The sequence below is a fragment of the Halichoerus grypus genome, chromosome 5, assembly GCF_964656455.1.
Source record: "Halichoerus grypus chromosome 5, mHalGry1.hap1.1, whole genome shotgun sequence".
Lineage (NCBI taxonomy): Eukaryota > Metazoa > Chordata > Mammalia > Carnivora > Phocidae > Halichoerus > Halichoerus grypus.
This window is the reverse complement of record NC_135716.1, coordinates 150,608,544-150,627,869: the sequence shown is the minus strand read 5'-3', so window position 1 is coordinate 150,627,869 and position 19,326 is coordinate 150,608,544. Positions and strand designations below refer to the sequence as shown.

The window sequence follows — 19,326 nt, the reverse complement described above, 5'->3', positions numbered from 1 at the left end:
AAAACAAACAGAAAACCCACTTAGATGTCAAGGCCCCACCCAAAGGACACTTCCTCCAGAAGTCACCCTCACTGCAGGCAAAGGCCCAAGGAGTCGGGCCTCTCTGAATCTGACCCATGCTGGCACTCAGCATGTTTCCTGAAGCTCCTTTGCGCTCTGGGCCGCTATGCGGGGCCCTGGGAACACAGCTGCACCCTAACCAGACCGGCCTGGCATCAGGATCACGTGGAGCACCATACGAAAATATCAGCTGTCCAGTTCCCATGCCCAGAATTGGCATCTCCGAGGGGAAGCCCAGGATGTGTATTTTTAACAGGCTCCCTGGGAATGACATTAGAGGTCTGATTGCTTCTGCCATGAGGACCACACTCTGATGGAACATGGCCTGCCCAAGGTATGGGGGCCCTGAGAGATGATCTCAAAAGTCCCATTTTAGATGGAGAAACAGGCCCACGAGGGGCAGGGACTTGTTCGATTCTGCACAGCTAGCTTCATGTGACGGTGTATCCCAGACCCCCCTGGCCAACAAAAGGGAGGAGTCTGACCATGATTTGGGTGCTTTAGCACGGGTGCAGGGAAAAGCTGCTGCGGTTCCTGGGCAGAAGGTCCGGAGGCTGTCTCAAGTCCTCTGTCCTTGCTGTTGCCCAGCCCCAGCCGGCCCGCCACTCTTCAGGCCTCGCGCAAGCTCTTTGCCCATCATCTGTTTGCCACCTTGGACCACAGTCCCCGGCCTCCCACCTCACCAGCTCGGTCCCGAGCATCTCCCACTGGGCCCAGTGCAACCCGTCCCCCTCCCTGTAGACCCCCTTCCCTCCCCCCGTCCCATAGGTGTCTGCCACAGGCACCTTTTGAAAAGCACAAATCTGATTGTCTTCCCTCTCTTTTTTTTTTTTTCCTCAAAACGTTCACAGGTGCCTCCTCCCCTCAGAGTAAAAGCTGTTCAGTAGAGGCTGCAAAGCAGTGGCCTGGACCCTGCTGTGGCCGATGACCTCGCTTCCTGCTCAGTCCTCGTGACTCCAAACACCAACTACTCAGCACTCTTCTGTCTCCGAGCTTCTGACATGCTGTGTTCTGCGCATGACAACCTCCTGTCTCTGCTCTCCACTTGCAAATCCAGACTCGGCCTTCCAGGCTCTGCGCAAATGTCTTCCCCAGGAAGCTTCTCTGATCACCTGGGGGCTGAGTCAGGCCCCTCCCGGAGGCCCCCACAGGCTCCTTGCGTGGCAGACCGACACAGTAGTGGCTCCAGACCTTAACCTGTCTGCGTATTCATGCCCTTGGCCATGGAGCTCTTCGGCTCCCTCCCATGCTGATATTGTGACTCTGGATATAAGTCACCAGGACGTACAGAGGCCTGAAAGGCAGGCTGCTGCTGCCTCTTGTACGTCCACGGCCCTGACAGTAGCCCATGCTAGCCCACCGGAGGATGGGCAGGGCCGAATTGCCTCAGTTGTCCCACTGAGGCCATCCCAGTCCAGCCAACAGACAGCCGGATCCCGGACGATATGAGTAAGGCCAGCTGAGCCTAGGAGGGCCCACCTGCCACTGGGTCCAGACACCTGAGCAGACGCTCAGTGCTGGTGCTGCCCAGCACCGTGGTGATGGACAAGCGACCTGCCATGCTTCTGTGTCCCCCACCCCAGCGCGAACATGAGATGGGGCCTGCTGTTAGCTAGCTGGCTCTCCCATTAGGCTCTGAGCTTCTCGAAGATAGGACTTGCGTTTTACTCGTTTTGTGTCTGCAGCTCTCAGCACGGGGCTGGCAACGAGAGGATGTCGCTCTACTCTTTGCCTAGTGCCTTAGTGCCACCTAGTGCCACCTGCTGGGGTCAGTCGCCTCCTATTTCAAAGCTAGCTCAGTAAGCCCCTCAGACTAGACCCTAGAACTTTGGCACTCTGTCTGCATTTGGGGCATGATGCCATCACGTGGCAGAAGCTCCCACCTATGACGCCAGCCACCTCATTCCAGAACACACAATCTGAACAGAAAAGCTCATGTAATAAGGTACACAATGTGCTGACGTGGGCAACGGGGCCAAGCGTGCTTGAGAGATCACCTCTGCCCGTCCCCTCCCACTTTTGTATCTGGCAGGCGGAGAGCTGGATAGCGCTGGGGTGCAGTGGCCCAGGCTGCTCCCCCTAATGAGCTGGCTGGGGATGAGGTCAGACCCCACCTCTGGGCCTTCTCCAGGCTCTGGCGAGCATCCTGAAATTCAATCTGTGGCCACCTGGTGCAGGGTGTCAACGGCAGCCTGGTGGCTGGGATGAACCGCAGGAGGCCATGGCCCTATTGCCGTGCACGTCACTAAGCCAACAGGCACGTCCTTCCACACGGAACAGGCCTCGCATGCAAGTATCCACGTCCGGCTGGAGCGCTCTACTTCCCTGGGGGGCTGGAGTACGCAGGCTTCCCTTGACCACGCCCGCCCCGGCATACACCTGCTGCTCCTTGGAGGCTGCACCACCTGGCCTGGGGTGAGGTCATCCATTCAGGTGCCCGGAAGACCTGGCTAGAGGGGAAATGGCTCCCCTGGGCCTCCCTAGACCCATGGAGTCACTTCCGCAGTCCTGTGGCTTTCGTGGAGCGAGGAGGTGTTCCGGTGAGTTAAGCACATTACAATCTGCAGGGTGCTAAGAACAGTCCTGCATGTAGTGAGAGCTGGAGGAATGCTTGCTAAATAAAACTTGGAAGAAAATACTCAGACTTGAACCTTCCCAGAATGGAGCTGGAAGGGCCCCTGTAGGTCATCTGGTCCAGGGGTTTTTTAAACCTTTTTTGGCCATAGAATCCTTTTTTATTGTTATTTTCCAAAGGAACTTTACTTGGAACTCAGTATGTGGAGTAGATAAAAGTGGAACTTTCCCCAATTGATGTGAGGAGACCGGCTAGAGCCTGAAGTCCTACAGGCTCAATGCCCTCATGCAGCAGAGGCTCCCATGGCTTCTTTGTGGAGACCCATGGGTCTCCTGGAGCCCAGTTTGAGAACCACTGATCTCATCCTGTGCCATCACCATATAGAAGAGGAAAGGAGACAGGGGCCCAAAGTAGGCAAGAGAGAGCTCACCCAAGCCCACACAGGAAAGCTGGGGGCAGAGCAGACTCAAAGCCAAGCCTGATGCCCAGCCTAGGACCCTTTGAGGTGCCACAGGTTGGGGCTGGATTTCTGGATGTTCACTGGCACAGCCCAGGTTCATCCCACACACTTTACCACACCTGTCTTCCTTTTGGAGCCTCTCGAAACAGCCAGAAATAGCCACAGGGTATTTTTTATTAGCATGTTGCATACAGAAAACTGAGAGCAGATCATTCCCAGTGTGGCACATGCGGTGTGGTGGGGTTTGGACAGAAACCCACGCCTATCATTCTGGACTCCCATGACCCTCAGGCCAGGTTTGGTGCCTCCCACAGACACCTGTCCCACCCCCCCACCCCCGTCCCGGTCTTGGCACTTATCCCATGAAGTGTCCGTCTCCGGTGATTCCCCATTCCCTGCCCGTGTAGACCGAGAGCTTGGTAAGGGCGGGAAGCCGACCTCTTTGTTCACCGGTCACTGCTGGAGAGCAGATTTTCATGAACTGTTTTGGAAGGCGGACTGCTGACTGCCTGTGACCTGACTGACTGAGTCACATGCTCTTTCCCCACACCTCCCGCCTCCTAGCCATCTTTTGCAACTCATACAGAGGTCCTCATCTGTTCATCACTACGGTCGCCATGTTTCTTGAGCACTTACTCTGTGTCAGGCATCTTCTAAGGTCATATTAATTTATTTCATCTTCACAGCAACTCTGAGGGAAGTCTGATATTAGCTCCAACTAATAGATTAAAAAACCCCAACCCGACAGCAAAGAGACAGTAACTCACCCAAGGTGACAGAGCTGGAGAGGGATGGGATGTGCACTCGGCTTGGGCAGGCCAGCCCTGGAACCCATCCTCCTAACTGCCCACTGCCCATTGGGGCTTCCCTCTGCTCTCCCTGGGAGACAGCCAGCAGAGAGGGTGTCCTGATTCATAGATGGGAAACCAAAGAAGCAGACGGGGCCCAAGGCCACATGGCTTGTAAAGGGCAGAGCTGGGCTTTGACATGATGTCTGGCTCCAGACCAGGTTCCCGTAACTGGAACTTCAAAATAATATGTGCTTCTTCAAGAGCATTCTTGGTACTTCCAACAGATACAGGGAAGCTCCACTTATTCATTTATTCAACAAACATTTACGTTCTGTGGATTCTCTGCAGGGATCTGGGGTTGGGTGGGTTAATTGGGCTTGGTCTCCACCTCTATGGACCTCATTTCAGAGGCAGATATCCCAACTGACCATGACAGTAGAGGGTGGTAAGTGGGGCCTCTGAGGCCCTATGCACAGGGACGGAAGAGCCTCGCCCTGATTTCTGCCTCCCTCCCATTCACCCTGAGTTCCCAAGCCTGGCGCTGCTCACAGCTTCTCAAGCCTCCATGCCTTGTGCCCCCAGCCACTTTAGAATAACAAACCCTCCTCGCCAAAGCTGCTGTGGCCCACTCTAGGATAATGTTTATGATAAAGCTTTGACATGGAATAACAAACACTGGGTGGAGGCTAGAGCCGCCTTGCTCCCCCTGGTTGACCGTGTGTGGAGGCCCAGCCACTGGGGAGGACCCGAGCATCCCAGGGCCGCCCCCCTCGCCAGGGCTGGCCTGCCAGGAGCTGGCCCGCGGTGTCTGCTGAGTGTAGGCCCGGAATTTAAACACATCTTCAAACACAGGCCTAGGATGGAGTGAGGCAGGCGCCAGGAGGGTGGGGACAGGTTTATTGTTCCAGATTAGTCTAGTAAACAGTCCTGAATGGGCTGGGATGGTGAACACCGAGGCCTTGGGCTTACTTGCTGGCCCAGCACCATCAGTGTGAGGAGAAGCAGCAGGACCCCCTCTGTCAGAGAACATGCTGCAAACCCAGGGCTCCTTGCGACAGGCCTGGCTCTCAGGCTGGGGTTCTGAGGTGGATGATGAGCACCCCTCACCCACCCCAAAGCACAGAGAAATCACAGCAAAGGCCCCAACCTGCTCAGCAATGCTTACTGAGTCCCTGCCATGCACCAGGCACTGTTCTAGATGTTGGGAATTTAGTTAGGGAAGAACAGACCCAAATCCTCCTCTCATTGAGCTTACCTGCTGGGGGCAAACAGAATAAACAAGATGATTAGCGAAGTATTAGTATGTAGCATGTTAGATGCACACAACAATGATTCCATTGAACTGGGGACTAAGACTGCCTCCAGCCACTTGGAGCTCGTCATGCTTCCTAATCAACAGGTAAAGAAAGGAGTCACTGTGCTAGCTGGCGTGACGGATCCTGACCAGCAGGGAAAATGGACCGCGGCCCCACAGGGAGGTAGAGAAGAGCATGTCTGGAGAACACGAGATCCCTCAGGGTGCCTCCTAGTATCACCACGCCCTGTGATTAACCGACGTCAATGGAAAACCGTAACAACCCAATCCAGGCAGGACTACTAATGGTCCAGATCCTTCGGGAATGAAGGTCTGGGTCACCCCACCCACTGTGAACCACAACCAACCGTGGTGCCTTCAAAAGGTAAAGGGGATCACAGGAGTGTAGTGGAAGTAGAAGGGAGTTACAAATAGCAGCTATGAGCACAGGACCAGCGACAGAAGGAAAAGACAGAAACAAAAGCAAAAGGTCAAGAGTATTCCTTCCTTATTTTAAGAATACTTGTATGTGTATAAAATACTTTCTTCTCTCTCCTTTTTCTTTTTTTCTCCCCCATGCATGTAGCATAAGACATATTGACTCTATATCATAGTATTTAAGTATTGTTATCTTTACATTGTTGTATTTAAGCTACGGTATATGAAGGAGAAGAGTAAACATTACCCAAAGGCTTTGCCTCCTCATCTGGGGAAGTGCATTCTGGTTGCATGCAGGACCGCTGTATCATGTTAGGTAGAATTATGACCTTGCTATTGCCTTTATTTGGAGATGAAGTATGGTTTAAGGAGATGCTTGTGGGTGCCAAGTTAACAAGGGAATCACTTATGATGGTTACTTTTATTTGTCGACTTGGCTAGGCCATGGTACCCAGATATTTGGTCAAACATTATTCTAGATGTTTCTGTGGGGAGACTTTTTAGAGGTGATTGACATTTAAATCAGTAGACTTTGAGTAAAGCAGATTATGCTCCAGAATAATTAGATGAGGGTGGGCCTCATCCAATAAGTTGAAGGCCTTCACAGAAAGAGGCCAACTTCCTTCGTCAAAGAGAATTCTGCCCACACACTGTCTTTGGACTGAAACTGCAGCATCAGTTCTTCCCTGGGTCTCCAGCCTGCCAGTCTACCCTGTAGACTTTGGACTTGCCAGGCTCTGCAATGTGTAAGCCAATTCCTTAAAAGAAATCTATCCATCCAATCCCTCCATCCATCCATCCATCCATCCATCCATCCATCCATCCATCCATCTATCCTATTGGTACTGTTTCTCTGGAAAACCCTGACAAATACAGTATGTGTTACAGAGAGAAAATAAAGCAGGAAAGGGGGCAGGGAGTGATGAGGTAAGGGGGAATAGCAGGTGCAAAGGCCCTGTGCGTGTGTGAGGAACAGCAGAGGCCAGGGTGGCGGGAGCTGAGTAAACAAGGAAGACACTGATAGGCGATGAGGTCAGAATTGGTTAGTAGGCCAGGTTCCACGGGCCATTGTAAGGATGCTGAGAAACCATCCCCTACCACAATCCTTTCAGAGAATGGATTGTTATTTCCATGTGACATATGAGGAAACAGGCCTTGAGGATGGTGAAGTCACCTGCATAGGGTCTCAAGTTGACGAACTGGAACTGGGATTCCAATTCAGGGCCAGCTGACAGGTGCATAGGATTCTCATTTGTTCCGAGTTCTTCCCAGCCTCAGGCCCATCCCCTTGCTCCTGCTCTGCCTGAAACCACCTTTCCATGCCCCTCTCTCACTTGGCTGCAGGGGCTCCTTCCTCAGGAGGGCCTCCCTGGGCTGGGGGCCCGGCAGGTTCCTTCATAGTGCCCCCAGAGCACCCAGGGCTGTTGGACGCTTGCACTCCCCCAGCCTCACAGCTGTTTCATGCTCATCCTTCCTGCTCTATGGTGATGCGCCAAGGGCAGGCAAATCATCTGACTTGGTCACAGCTGGTCCTCCAGCAGAGAGCACAGTGCCCAACACACAGTAAACGCTTCAGAAATACTTGTAGAATGAATGAATAAAAAGCTGAGCAAGTTAGCCGTCCCAGAACCCCAGCAGCTCCCTGCCTGGACCCAGTCCCCCCCATGGCACAGAGCTGGGAAAGCTGAGCCCCCGGAGCCCTGAGCTGCATCGGTCTGTCAGTGCTCGGGCTTGGCGTGGAGGGTAGCTCCGCCTCATGGGAAGGTTTCTCCAGCCTGGGGGAGATTTCTTCAAAGGTTAGAGCCCACCGGGGTCTGGCTGAGGTTTATTTGTTTATTCTCCTTGCCCCATTGACAGGACCAAAGCAGTGCCGACGACTTCCCTGCTTCCTGTTCATATTCTGAGTCCCCTGAGCCTCCAGCACAGAATCCTGTCTCCGGACACTGGGCTACTGAGCAGCAGGTATCCAAATAAACACAAGGTTTCCTGGAGCGAGGCGCTGGCTCTGGGCTGGCAGGTAGGACCAGAGATCTTGTCTCCATCTGAGTCTAGACTATGAAGTCCTAGGCAAGTCATTTTCCTTCCCTGGGCCTTGGTTTACCCACCCATGCAAAGGCCCAATTCACACATTCAAGGAAGTATGTATTGGGAAATTATCAGATGCTGTTCTAGGCCCTGGAGGTGCAGCAATAAACACAACATTCACTCCAGTGGGAGGAAGCTGACAATAAACAAAAACAAAACTAGTAAAACATCCATGTTAGAGAGGGATTGATAGTGGCTAAAGAGGAAACAAGGTAAGGAGCATAGGAGGGGTGTGTGTGTGTGTGTGTGTGTGTGTGTGTGTGTGTTGGGGGTTGACATTTTTGGGATGATGCCCAGTAAAGGCACAAAGAGAGGTGATGTTGGAGATCTGAAGAAGGAGCTGAGGCAGGTGGTTCTGTGGACCCTGAGAGAAGACTGGTGTCGAGCAGAGGCAGCAAGTGTAAAGGCCCTGAGGCAGAGGCAGGCCTGCTGGGTGTGAAAGGCAGGAAGGAGGCCAGTGTATCTGGAGAGGAGTGAGTGAGGGGGAACAGGAAGTGAGATCTGTCTCAGGTAGGACCCAACAGAAAACAGATGGTGCGTGGTCAATGAAGTGAGTTCCAATGAAGTAAGTTCACCTGCAAGGGTAACTGAGGCATGTTGAATGATGGGAACATCGACAGAGGTGCGGACAGGGTGGGGGCACTGAGGGGTAGCAGCGGTGGAAGATTTCCTGCCCCAAGCCTTAAAGGGAAAGGGGGGGCGGTGAGGGGCCTGAACGTCGGAGGCCAGCACAGCTACCCCTCCCTGGCCTAGCGGGGAGAGGGGCGGGCGGGGGCACGGACTGTCCCAACTCTCTTCCCCTCCTGCCTACAGCCATCTCCTGCCAGCACGCCCCACGGACGTCGGGATAAGGGAGGCCAGGTGATGTCACATCAGGTCTGGGCTCCGAGCAGGGAGAACAGAGGGTCCATCTGGAGAGGAAAGGGGATTTCCAAGACCCGGTCGGAGGTATGGTGGGGTGGGCGCTGGGGAGCACATCCCTTAAGGCCTGTGGCTCCCCCTGAGTGAGATGGGAAGGCCCGAAGCCTGAGCAGAGGAATGCTGTGGTAGCCCTGCTGATCTGGAATCCAGGGGGGATAGGAGTAAACACGATCAGATGGAAAATGAAGGCAGCTCTGTATTCCTCCTGAAGGGGGAGCAAGTGAGCATGCCCCCCCCCTTCCCCTTACCATTCCTATCCTTTTTTTTTTTTTTTTAAAGATTTTATTTATTTATTCATGAGAGACAAAGAGAGAGAGAGAGAGGCAGAGGGAGAAACAGGCTCCCAAGGAGCAGGGAGCCCGATGCGGGACTGGATCCCAGGACGCTGGGATCATGACCTGAGCTGAAGGCAGACGCTTAACCATCTGAGCCACCCAGGCGCCCACCATCCCTATCCTAAAACCCAGCCACAACCCAAAGAACCATGGACTTGGCTTCCAGCACGGCCGGTCCCGGCTCCGTGAACACCCACCGGTCAGACCCCGGCGGCGCTGGCCACATCCTCTCTCCGCACTGCAGTGTGGGCTGGCCGAGCCTTCTGTGCTTCCCTGGGCGGGCAGCGGAGGCTGACTCACCCTCGCTTTCTTTCCTTCTTTTCTCTGAACGCCTAGTTTCTCCACCCAAAGACCACCCTTAAAGATCCCGGCGTTCCTCTTCTGTCCTTCAAGTCATGCCAGGAAATGCTCATAAATCCGGAGCCACCCACACGAGAAGATTAGCATTCTGCTGGGTAGGGAGGCTGATAGCCAGGCTGGGTATGGGGGAAGGGGCAGGCCCAGAGGCTTGGGGTCTCCAGGAAGGGAGCTGATGTGGGTTCTGTCCTGTTGGAGGGCAAAGGGGTCCCCTGGCTTTCAGTTTTAGGCACAGGTAAGCCCGAGGCAGACTGGAGACCCAGATCAATTGTGGGACCCCCTCTCCCGGTCACAGGGTCCCCCTCTGAAATATGAGAGTGTGGGAGTACCTCTCAGCTCTGGAAGTCATGCTCTATGAGCATAACATTTTAGGACAGCAATACCCTACCACCACACGATTTAAACAGTCTATGATTCTAGACACTTTGCATATGGAAGCTCATTTATTCTTCATAAGAGCCGTGTGAGGCCACCATTAGTGACCCCCTTTTACCTACAGGGAAACCAAGCTCAGAAAAGTAAGTGACCTCCATGCTCCCCCATCATCGGGTCGATGTGGACCAGTGCCCCAGCTCTGCCAGACCGAGCGCACCAAGCCCTCCCAGCCTCGGTGTCCATTCTCTGCCGTGAAGCTTCTTTGCTCCCCAGTCACCACTTCTGATCTCTTAAATTGAATATACACTGCAGGTGGAGAAAAAAGAGCAAAATGTATCAGAAAGACCCAGAGAATCATCTAGGCCAACCTATTCTCATGCATAAAGCTGAGGAATGTCAGGTGGTGGAGGAGATGGACAGAGAAACAGGCAATTATAAGACCAAGTGGTAAGTTAATGATAAAAGGAAAAAACTGGGGCCTTTGGGAGGGAGTCTGTGAGGCAGCCTGGGCATCAGTGAAGGAATCAGCTTCAGGCTGGGCTGTGCAGGACGAGTGGGGTTGGGAGGGAAGCGCGTTCAAGGTCGAGGGGCCCGGAAGCGCATGCTGTTCTTAAAGCGCATGTGTCAGGCATTAGGCCCGGAGAGGGTCCAGGGTGGAAGACCTTCCATCTCAGCCCACGGGCTCTGCGCTCCACCCAGCTGGCGGACTCGGCTCTTCTCTGCTGGCTCATCAGCTGTGAGGCTGACATGGGTGGGGACGCCAGATGTGCAGACTGACACCTGCACAGGGACAATGGTGTGCGTGGCGGGCGGCGAGTCAGCGGTGGCCATGGTGGCCACCACCATCATTATTACTATGAAGTGGCTGATCCACGGAAAGCTGTAGCTTTCCTTTCCCTGCTGTCTCAGACCTGCCTGCTGACACAGCTGCCTAGACTTCAAAAGGCAAGTCTCCATTTTCATTTGCAAAATCAGTATGAAATTCCTCGAGGGCTCGTCTAATTCCTTCTGGTCTGACCACACGGCAATTACCAATGTGCAGGGAGGAGGGGGAGGGTCTCGCAGGCCCTCCAGCAGCGTGAGGACCTCGGTTCTGGGTCCCGGGCAGCCGCCAGGGAGGACGGCACTAGAGCGGGCACCTCGGGGGGCCCGGGGCGCGAGGCGAGGGCTGGCCCTGGGAGCGCTCCGTGCTGACCAGCGAAATCGTTCGTCAGCTATGCCCCAGCTACCAACTGCTTCAGAGACGGAGTGTGTCTGTCTAGCAGCAGGAAGGGCAGGGCTCTGGCCCAGGTTCAAATGTGCGTCCTGCTATGTGCAGGCCGTGTGAAGTTCCTGTTCTGGCTTTTCTAGTGATGTGCTGCTACGAGAATGTGGCACAGGCCCTTCTCCTCTCTGGGCCTCAGTTCACCCATCTGCCAAGTGGGGAGACTAAGATTTGTCCTCCCCGGCTAGGGAGCTGGCCCCTTAAAAACCTCGTAAACATTACTGTCCTTCCTTAGGGCACTTTAAGACACTTCTGTTCCCCTAAGCAGCAGCAGGTGGCTCTGAGAAGGGGCAGAAGCTAACACGTGTGGACTGGATTCTCATTCACTCATCAGTGTCCAGTGTGGATTAGCGCCAGGCTCTGTGTTGGCTGCTGAGGCCGCAGAACCAAATCAGCACCATTTCTATCCTCAAAGAGCTCAAGGTCAGGGGTGGAGTGGAGCAAGGAAGGAGGTGCCCAAGGAAGCCTTGCAACAAGATGCTAACACACCGTGTGAAGACTGGGCACCGGGATGAACTCGGAGCTGTGGGAGCCACAGCAGGAGGGACTCATCCTGCCGGGGGGGAGGGCCACATCCGGGATTCAGGGGAGGCAATCCGATCCGCAGTGGTGTCTATGGGATGTCTGTGGGAGCGTGCCCTTGTCATGCAGAAGAGAAAGAAAAGGAATCCCAGGTGGTGTCAATGTCCATGCAAAGGCCCAGAGAAGCTGGCCACTTAGGGGGAGTGTGTGGATGACCCTGTGGGCTGGAGTGCAGGTGCGGCTGTGAGGAGCACGAGATGGGAGGGAGCAGGTGCAGAGGAGGAATCCGGAGCTCAGGCTTCATCACAGGAAAGGCAGGAAGCCCCAGAAGTGATGAAACTAGGAATGAATAGTCAGGCTTTCCACCTAGAAGCTGCCCTCTGGCTGCTTCGTGGAGAAAGGATAAGAGAAGCACGGACTGCAGGCAGGAAACAGTCTTGGCCCTCTGTGGGCCTGGGGTTCTGGGGATGCATGGAGGAAGTAAATGCAGGCTAGAATTCCAATTCCTTCCTGATTTAGATGTTCTAGAACCTTCCAACTCAGGGCTCTGAGTCTCTTTCCTTGCCCACTGCTGCCCCCTCTCCCCTGCTCCGAGTTTTGGGGACTGGCCCTCCTCCACCCCTCCTCCACTTCAGGAAAGCCTCGAGCCTCATCCAGGGGGAGCAGCTAGACAGAGAAGGGGCCTGCTAAGAATGGCAGGAAAGAAAGAAGACTGCGTGGGGCTGGCATGGGGCCCGTGGCCTTAACAGCCCCGGGGGATGGACACTCTTGCTAGCATACATCAAAGGAGACAGCTGCACAGAACTTGGCCTCACAGACAAAACTAAAATGCAGTCCCAACGTCTCCCGCTTTTCACCTGTTTAAATTCACAGGTGACACATTCCGGCAGCAGGATGGGAAAGTTGAGAAGGTCAGGCGAGGGAGGGGTCTTAGATCCTGCAGAGGCTCCTCGCTCTATGGAGAGGATGCTGAGGTCCAGAGAGGGCAGGAAGGTGCCCAAGGTCACACAGCAAGTAGGGGATGCAGGCTAAGGCAGGAGTGAGGCATCTGTCTGTTTTACTTGGGCAGCTCCGGTCTCCTCTGCCCCCTTCTCCCTTCTTTCCCCCCATTGTGGAAAAGGAAAATGTTTTTAGACCGGAGGCAAAAGAATGCGAAACTGAAACCTGAGCCTTGGGTCTTGGGAAAAGAATACAGAGAAGTCAGACACATTCTGGATGAGCAAAGAGCTGCTTACTCTGCAGACGGGAAGTACTCAGGGCTACCCAAGCTTCCTTCTGCGCCCCTCTGACCTGGGAGGGCAGGCCGAGTGTGGGCCTGGGGGAACAGAGAAAGACCCCCACGAATGCTGGGCCAGTGTTCTTCCAGGATCCACTGTGGGCAGAGGGAGGAGTGCTCCAGCCTCTTACTTAGCTCCCTGCCGGCAGCCTCAGGGGGCCCCAGGCCCAAGTCAGCACTCCACTGCCCTTCCTGGACCTGCCACGAGGGCCCCGCCATATGGGCGGCAGGGCTCCTTGCTGGCCCCCACTCATCCACACCCACACATCCATCCTGCCCCTTCTGCAAGCTCACCTCCTCAGAGGAGGCCTCCCTTCAGCTCCAGCCTGTTCTGCCTTCTCCTTTTGTGAACTTCTGCAATTGCGAAGGGCAGCAGCAGGCCAGAGTTTCTTTCTGTCTTGGGGTGTCTGGGACTCTAAGTGACCAGGAATTGTGTAAGAATGTGTGTGTGCACATGTGTATGAAGGAGAGAGTTGCAGATGGAGATAAAGATAGATACATAGAAGACAGATAGAAGATAGATTGATCAATAGATGATAGATTCGGGACAGGTATAAGGTCTTCCCTGTGCACTATCCACACCATGAAGAGGCTTAACCACAGACTGATATTTGCACATGTAACAGAAATCCCCTCTGGGCCAGGAGCTGGACATCAGTCCTTGGGAAGGCTGAGGTCAGCATGTTCCATTCTCCCCTTCCTGATACCAAGCAGCCCCATCAATCATTCTCCATGGTCCAGGCTTCAACCTGGTCTTGCCATGTGTGTGTCTTCAGCCTTCTCTCTCTCCATGCGTTCCCTTTTACTATTATCTCTACTTGATGTTGGAGGATGCTGCACAGGGTGATCCTGGGCTTTGAGGCCAAGGGTCTGGGCTGCATACTATACCCTGAGCATCCCTGACCTGATGCAGGGCCCATTGGATCTAGGCCTAACAGGGAAAAGGGATGGTGTGTGTGGGTGTGAACTTAAAAAAAAGCAACACATAAATGAGACCACAGCACCCCCAGGCTTAAGTCCTTCATGGCTCTGTTCTGCTCTAGGAATAATGATTGACTTCTTCAACCAGGCCTTTCAGCTCTGCTTGGCGGGACCCTGCCTACTTCTCAGATTCACCTCACTTCCTGTCCTCCTTGCTCTGTGTTGTCAACATTTGCCTTTATGGGGTTTTTTGGAATATGCTCTTTCTTTCCCACTTCAGGGCCTTTGCACATGCTGGTCCTTCTGCCAGGCATGCCCTTTTCATCACTCTTTCTTTTGCTTCATTAATTCCTCCTCATATTTCAGATAATGGTTCAAGCCCTCATCACCTCCTGAAAACTTCCCTGATGCCCCAGTCAGTTCCGGGGCCCCATTCAAAGTTCTCCCACACCCTGTACTCGTCCTTCAGAGTGCTCATAATAGTCTGTCTTCATATATCCATATACGTAATCATCTGTTCAATGTCTGCTTATCCTGATAACAATTTTACTATCACTGACTAATCATTTGTTCCATGCCAGACACTGCACAAAACTCTTCTCAAATATTATTTCATTGAAGGCCCAACAACCCTGTGAAGTACTTGGAATTTTGATCCCATTTTACAGATGAGGCAAAGGAGACACAGAGTGGCTAAGTGACTTGCCTGAGGTCACACAGCAGGTAAGCAGTAGACGAATCAAGCTAATTTGGCCATCTTAGCCACGCACCAGTCTGCAGCCCTGCTATATAGACAGGATGAAGGTGGGGACCAGGGCTACTTTGCTCCCCCTCTCATCTCTAGTACCTGCTCTGGGACTTGCCACTCTCAGTTACCCACAAAAGGGAGGGAAGGCCAGAGAGGCTGGGGTGCCAGTTGTCAGAAAGCTATCCTGGGGCAGCCAACTCTCCAGGAGCCAACCCCCAGAGGCCACATCTCCCCTGCCCTCTGGTTCCGGAAGCAGGAAGAACCAGTGTTCAAAGCCAGCAGGTATGCTTTCTCAAAATAGGATGGAAAGAGCTCAGGGAACCCAGATGTGGAGCCGGAGCTGGGCAGAAGCCCTAACGTGTCCCAGAGCCTCGGGCTTAGGTGGGGTCTCAGAAATGGTCTAGTCCGGGGGTTTTCAGCACCAGGATTTCTTTTCCAAGTCCAAGCACCACTCCAGGTGCCTGCCACATCCCTGTGGGGGACATGCCACAGGTACAGAGAGAGGGGCTGTTATGGTGGTTGGGAGCTCATCCTCCACCCACAACGCATGAATGTGGACCGTGGCGAGGGCCTTCCTTATAGAGCCCTAATGTCTGCCTCCTGGAAGCTTCGTCTCTCGTTGGAGGCACCGACCTGCTCCTGAGACTGGCATCCGTGCTGGAGTGAGGGCCCAGTCCCTTCAGAGGATGCCAAGGGGGCCCGTCGCCTCCCTCCCCATGGGCGGCACCCAGGCTCGAGCAGCCGGCGGCCGGGCCCGGGAGCAGGCCCGGGAGGTCAGCAAGCCTGGGAGGCTTCCCCCAGCTCCCCGGCCCCCCTTTGAAGGGGATCAGGTTCCCCCACAAACATAATTGAACGAAAATATGAGAGAGAAAAGGTCTTTGTTCTCCCATTTACAGCGTCAGAAAATATGTAACAAATTAGCCGTTTATGAGGTAAGAGAACAGGGCCGCGCGCTGCGCCGGGGAGGCACGGCGGCCGCACAAGGGGGCCTTTCAGCACGCCGAGCGTGGGGGGCAGCGCGGCCCGGGAAGCACGGGCTCGGCCCCGGGCCGGCCTGCCTGCAAGCACGGCCTGGCACCGGCAGCACGGAGGCGGGCCCCTTCTGACCCCCGGCTCGGACCGAATGGAAACACGGCGTCAGCCAGTCAAGGATGAATACAGCCCCTTGGAAGGGTCAGGCGGCCCGAGAGTGGGAGTGGGGACCGGGGGCCTGGCATCCAAAGCCACCTCTGACTGCTTCCCTGGAGTGACCCTGAGTGATTTCCTCTCCTGCTGGGGACCTGCTTTTCCATCGCCTATAGGAGGGTGTTGTTCACACTGATCTCCGGGGGCACACACATCTCCCTGCAGGAAGGCCTCAGTGGCTTCCCTACTGATGTCCCTGAACCTTAGGAGTGGGAAGGTGGTTCTTGGCACTGCACCGGATTTTTCTCTCCCATAACTTTGACTTTTCTTCCAGGGTTTGATCAAAAATTCCAGCCGAAGCATCGAACAGAAGATGTCATTAAGGCTGGGGGTCGGGGGGCGCACGTGGAACCCGTGAGGGGCTGGTTGGCTGAGCAGGAAGCAGCCCCCTCAGCAGGGAGAGGGGAGAACGCGGCTGGTGCCTTTATTTGCTTCCCGGTGTGTCCAGAAGAGCAAGGGCGGTGGGCTGAGAGCTGTCTGACGGAGGTTCTTCGGGCCACCCAGCGTGGGGATTCTCCGAGTTGGGATTTAACGGCCCTGACTTGCCCTTCTGTGGTTCCGGTGCCTGAGGTCCTGCGAGTCCACAGCGCGTCCCTCCCATTCGAGGGCTTGGCGTCCTACGATTTGGAATTTCTGATTCCGTGGTTATGCCATGTGTTTCGAGGCCGCTGCTTCCCCGATGTTTATGCTGCTGCGGGCCAGTAAGTGCCCTGCAGGCGTTCAGGGCCGAGTCTCCCGTGCTGCAAAGGGCCCGGGGCCGTGGGACTCTCCTCCCAGTCACACCGTCTGTGCTCGAGCCTTGCACTCCCCTCTTCGGTCGCACGGGGCAGGAGGCTCACGAGGGCCCCAGGCCTCTGAGAGCACATGCTGCTGAGATCATGGGGCCGTGCCAGTCTAGTGTAAGGAATCCCTGCGAAAAGCGGGGTGCTGGGCTTCAGCATGAATATCCTGAGTGTTTCGTCTGCAGTCACAAACACATCGCTTTCCTGGATCTGATTTTATTTATTTTGATTGGATCTTAACGGTTCTTTACAAGGCTGAAACTGAAGCCGCCTGGGGTCCCCGGGAGACTTGCTAAAACTTCAACTGCACCCAGTTTAGCAGAGCAACTTGAAAGTCAATCAGCGGTGAGGGACAATTTGCCTCATTATTTCCAGCCCTGGAATTTGGCAGCAGATGGAATCCTGGGCCTGGTGTGGACGCGGTGCTGGGCAATCAACACAGCAGGGTCTGTCGCCCCTGGGTATGTCGTGCAGGGCCGGGGCTGGAGGGGCTGCTATGCCCTCTGAGGCTGGTGCCGGGAAGGATCTCCCATCTCGGGGAACAAGGCTGACAAGGCCCCCTGACCCCAGGTTCAAGGCTGCTGCTCTAGACCCTGGATCAGTCCCTCAGATCAAGGATTCCGAGCCCCTCTGTGGGCCGAGCCCCGGCTGGGAAGCAGAGGTGGAACCCGACAGAGTTGCTGTCCTCCAGGAAACAGACCAGAGACACTGGGGTACATTCTCCCAGGAGAGAGCCGAGGGAGTGCACAGGAAGGAACACCTGTGCTGACACCTTCTGCGTTAAGCCTCGCTTTCTCAGTGAGGCCCACGCGGATGCTCTGATTTCAAACGCTAACCCCCTCCCCAGGCACTCCCATGCCCATTCACTCTGCTGTCCGTATCTCCATCCATCGCCTTCCAACACACGACGCTATTGCTCTTTTATTACATCTCCTCCCACTAGAAGGAAGGCACTCCCTGCGGGCTGGGATGTGTGTCTTGTTCACTAATATCTCTCCAGCCCCAGCACAGGAAATATACTCAGTAATGATCTCACACGAATGATTGGATGTACCTGGTGGCATGTCATTACCAATGACTGTTTCCAAGTCCTCCTGTGCAAGTCCAGTGACCCTGAGCCTCCACCCCTTCCGCAGCAAGGTGCTGGTGCCCCGCGGAGAAGGGCTTACATACAACCAGGTCCAACTCCCTCGACAGACAAACCTCAGAGAGGGGCAGAGACCTGCCCGAGGTCACACAGCGCAGGAGCACACATTTGGATAGACCTTAGGATGTGCCCGTGGATGCCAGCTGCTGAGGTCCTGGCCCACTTCAAGCTGACTGGGGCACCCGGCAGAAGCCCCCACGGAGAAGGACTGGGAGCCCGTGGTGAAGCCCGCAGTGGTGGCCCAGGCTGGGGCCCTGGCTGCTGGGCTGTCTTTCCCACTTTGCTTCCTGCCCATCCGACCCTGCCAGTCTCTCGTCCTGCCCTCCCTCCCTGTGCAGGAGTAATCATAAGTCAACAGATACCATTTGTTGCATACTGAGGACTTGGTACATGCGCACACATATAAAATCTCATTTGCTACTCCCCCAATCCTGCAATTAGGAGTATTTCATTTTTAAAAACAACAGAACTAGGGTTTGGGGAGGTCAGACAACTTGCCGAGGTCACGGAGGGAGTGGCAGGAGGTTGGGACTTCAGCGTGTTCTTTCACCGGTGTTCAGTGTGCGCACCGGCCAGGTGTTCGTTGTGCTGTGTTGTGGTGGTGCTTGGGCTTCTGTCCCCTCCCCCACTGCTCCTCTCCTGCCCAAGTCCCCCTGCTGAGCACAGGTTCCTAGCTAATTGCAGGCATTACCAGCGAATTGAGCTATTCTGTACGAGGCTGTGTTGTGCAGTCTTGAGAGGTGGACAGAGAATCGCATTAGCAATCAGAGGCTCTGGGTTCAAGTTACGGCAAATCGGTTCACCTCTCTGAGTCTTCCATGTCCTGCTCTGGAAAATGGGTATAAGAAATCCCAGGGCTATTTGAGAAGTTGTGGGAGACCCAGAGGAGCCTGACTCAGCTCCAGGGGTTGGCTTTGGAAGCAGGGACCATGGCTCCAGATCTTGGGATTGGAAGGAACCCTCCTATTTGGAGGCACCCTGGCAATGGTCTGCCACACAGGTACATGGGGGCCGTACCCACACCTCTGCACCAGAGAGCCTGACACACACTTCCATCCCCCAGACTGCTCCAATTTCGAGAAAGTGCTTTTCACATGGAGCTGGACCTTGCTTGCCCATCTCAGGCCAACCTATTGGGCCTCCAGAACTCATCTGAGCTCTGCGATCCTGGAAAGCCTGCAGAGATTTGGGGTGGGTCAGCCCTTGTATAGGTGGACAACCCCTCTCAACGGCCGGTTCTCTCAGGGCTAGCATGGATTCAAGATGCCCTTAGCCCTGGTCACCCTCTCTGTATGCCCTACAGGCTGTCATCATCCCTCTGCAAAAGCAGATGTGGACAGCAGAGGTAGAAAACATTCTACAGGATTGGATCAATGAGGCCCTGCTGATTAGCTCTCAGCCAACCAGAAAATATAACTAAGCTCCTTGCGCAATCCCGAGCACCGGGGTGATGTGTTCTCTCTCACAAACCTTCGCGCGTAGACTCGCACACACACACGCAAGTCTGCATTCTTACTCACATTCTACTCGAAGTCACATCACCGAGAGCCTGTGCCGTCTCACGTACGGACAACACCTGGATGGGCACAGGCTGTGCGCACACACACACACACACACACGCAGCCACATACACAGTTACACACACAGTCACACAGTCACACAAAGTCATACACAGAATTTCACACACACATGCATGGCCTCTCCCATCACACACACAGAGTCACACACACTCACACACACACTCTCTCTCCTCCAGTGGAGATCCTGCGCCCCCCTAGGCACAACCACCT

General features: G+C 54.7%; 1 protein-coding gene across 3 annotated transcripts in view; it reads right to left on the bottom strand.

The window, feature by feature from the left end:
- TRABD2B (TraB domain containing 2B) overlaps nucleotides 1-19,326 on the bottom strand; it is a 208,893-nt gene that overhangs the window by 38,772 nt on the left and 150,795 nt on the right. The window lies entirely within an intron of this gene.